This window comes from Corvus kubaryi, unplaced genomic scaffold, assembly GCF_017639235.1.
Source record: "Corvus kubaryi isolate FWS band 111438036 unplaced genomic scaffold, C.kubaryi_AGA036_p1.0 split1-131, whole genome shotgun sequence".
NCBI lineage: Eukaryota > Metazoa > Chordata > Aves > Passeriformes > Corvidae > Corvus > Corvus kubaryi.
This window is the reverse complement of record NW_024582073.1, coordinates 28757898-28760988: the sequence shown is the minus strand read 5'-3', so window position 1 is coordinate 28760988 and position 3091 is coordinate 28757898.

Here is a 3091-nt window from a genome sequence, read left to right as displayed (position 1 = left end):
CCACCTAGACCTGTTGTAAAACCAGAGTAATCAAATAGCTGTAGCTCTCAATGCACAAAACCAACTGCCCCATCTTTCTCTCCTTCTCAAGGCTTCAAAAAATATGTTCACAACTTCACTACCCCTCACCTGTGATGTGCTGAATCAAGTAAGAAGGCTGGAATAAAACGCTCTTTCATTTGATAATGTTTTAACAGGGGAAGCAAAAGCCCACACCTCTCATTGACTCTAATTAGAATAGCACGTAATTGACCGTGCTGAAAGCAAAGCACTAAAAAAACCCACAGATGTTTCTTGTTGTCTTAGAAATCTAAAAGAAGGGGGGAAAAAAGGCAGGATCAGAACTTGAAAGGGAGCTGCAAGATTTTGAAAGGTGCTTAGTTACCTAATTCTAAATTGGTTTGGCAAAACTTAAGCACCTGTACCTTAAAGCTGTATATAGACAGAGAGATATATTTCTCTCTATGATTACTTAAGACAATAACTACATTTTAGACCTTTAGAGCCAGAATTCCATTTCCTGCTTTAAGTTCTAAGTGTCACTGCCAGATGGAAAGAAGCAGAAAAAGCCAACAGGACAGGAAAATATTGCTGTGCTCCAGCCTTTGCGTTTCAGCCAACACAGGGAACTTCCGCAGAGTCCAAATGCACTAAAGTTGGAGTTGATATATCTTAGTCTATTGGCCCGTGGAGTTGATTGCTGACTTGCTTTTTCTGGCTTTCCTGCTGCAAGGGTCTCCAAATAGCATTGTTACACTGAAGTACTGTAACAAGGAGTAACGACCGTGACTCCCTTCTCTTTACATTTCTTTACAGGGAGCTGAATTTTTCATGTAACTGCAAGGTAAGTTTCTGAGATGTTGCTTTTTCAGTGCTTTTTATTTTACTGCAGTAATCAAAGAGAAAAATCATTTCTTTGACATGTTACGTGAATCCAACAGAGAAATGCCGGAGGGAGACTTTGGGAATTGCTAGCTGCGTATGCTACTGGCAGCAGACAGGAAGGATTGAGATAATTCCTGCACTTTTGATGGGTTGCGCTATCTCCAGATACTGCTGAATCACTGAGGCCATAGAACTTCCACCTGGAACTCGTAAAAATGTTGGGGGTAAGCAGCATTTCTGTCTAAAATTTACCACATTGAAGCATGTACTGAATTAACTTCTTTTTTTTCCTTTTTAAATGCTGCCAAGGAGAAAATTGCTGGATATACCAACACGGTTTTTTCTCACTGCCACCCTCCAGTGTATCTAGGACACAAATGGAAGCTCTGCATATGTGGGTCTTGTGGATAGGAAAAACTAAGCTTTTGCAGCTTTGCACTGGTGTATAAATTGATTTCTTATAGAGTATAAAGTAAAAGATGATTTCATCACTTATTGGGTATTGACATCATCTTTACATTGAACAACAGAAGTAAATCTGTGAATGTCCAAGTGACACAGTCAGATGAGCCATGGATACAAATATGGTGGGGGGGAAAAGTCCTGGGAAACAGCAGTGCTGCTGACAGGTGACACCTTTGTCCTGAATTATGCCTAGGAGAGGGGTCCTCAGAGAAACTATAGAAGAACATCTCTATTTTAAGTATTTTAAAACCAGATATCTGCTAACAGCTATGCTTGGCTATATTATTATTACATATACTGCTGGGGCAGCACAGCTGATAATATTAAAAATAATACTAAAAAATATTAAAAATTAAAACCCTACATATCAGCCAAGCTAGTTTCTCTGTCCTCCCATGCCCACTGTGCTAAGCAAATCACAGGTATAGTTAAAGAAAAAATCCTACCCATTCTTACCACTTATTCACACAGTTTAAACATTCTGCAGAGCAGGGTGTTGGTAACAGATGGACTGGTACGGCGTGTGCCACGAATACCTAGGAAGAATGGAATGTATTTTGTATCAATATTGTGATTGGGAAATAAAAATCCTTGTGAGGAATCATTCCTGTGAGTAAGCAGAAAAGTCTGGCAGTGTTAACTGGTGGAGTGGTGGGGAACAACAAAATAATCATTCCATGTGATGGAATAACTACCTCCAACAACTCCCTTCACATAGGCAGGCAATTCTGATTTGTAAATAGCACACAAGCTAAATTAAGGGACATATTAATGGCTCACAGATCAAAACTTTGCAGAAGGAATAATAATAATAATAATAATGATGTGCTAGGGGAAGTTTTGAATGACCTTCAGTTAAGATAGTTTAAGGGAAGCCTTTGCAGTTCAGACTAATCTTTCTCATAATGCATCATACATGTCCTTGCTATCTGCCATAATGTTACCATTTCCTCTGGTAATTAGAACTAACTTCTGTGTAGTGAGACTCCCTATCTATAAAGCTTAATGTTCCACACCTCATATTATGCTCTCCTGGTAAAAGCAGTTTTCTGCTGCCATTGGATTTTCATTACATATCCCACCCACACTGAATATGGTCTGTTATGGCCCATTTCCTCCTTTCCCCAGTCCTAACTGAAAAGCAACCATTTTTTACCGCTTGTAATACACACATTGCTCAGAGCTGAAACATTTTGCTTGAGGCCAACTTCTGGTCTTCACTGACCATCTTCATTGAGCCCAGAGGGTTGTGACCAGTGCCACTGAGTCCAGCTGGAGGCCTGTGGGTAGTGTTGTGCCCCAGGGGTCAGTGCTGGGTCCAGTCTTGTTCATATTGTTCAGCAGTGACCTGGATGAAGGGACAGAGTGTCCCCTGAGCACATTTGCTGATGATGCAGAACTGGGAGGAGTGGCTGATCCACCTGAGGGTTGTGGGACCTGAACAGTTTGGAGAGTTGGCTGAAGAGAAACCCAGTGAAACTCAAGAAAGGCAAATGCAGGGTCCTGCACCTGGGGAAGAATAACCCTGGGCACCAGAAATCCTTCCCTATGAGGGGAGGGAGGCCCTGGCACAGGCTGTCCACAGAAGCTGTGGCTGCCCCTGGATCCCTGCAAGTGTCCAAGCTGGGTTGGACAGGGCTTGGAGCAACTTGGGATAGTGGAAGGTGTCCCTACCCATGGCAAGGGGGTTGGAACTGGGCGATCTTCAAGGTCCCTTCCAAGCCAAACCATTTTAGAATTC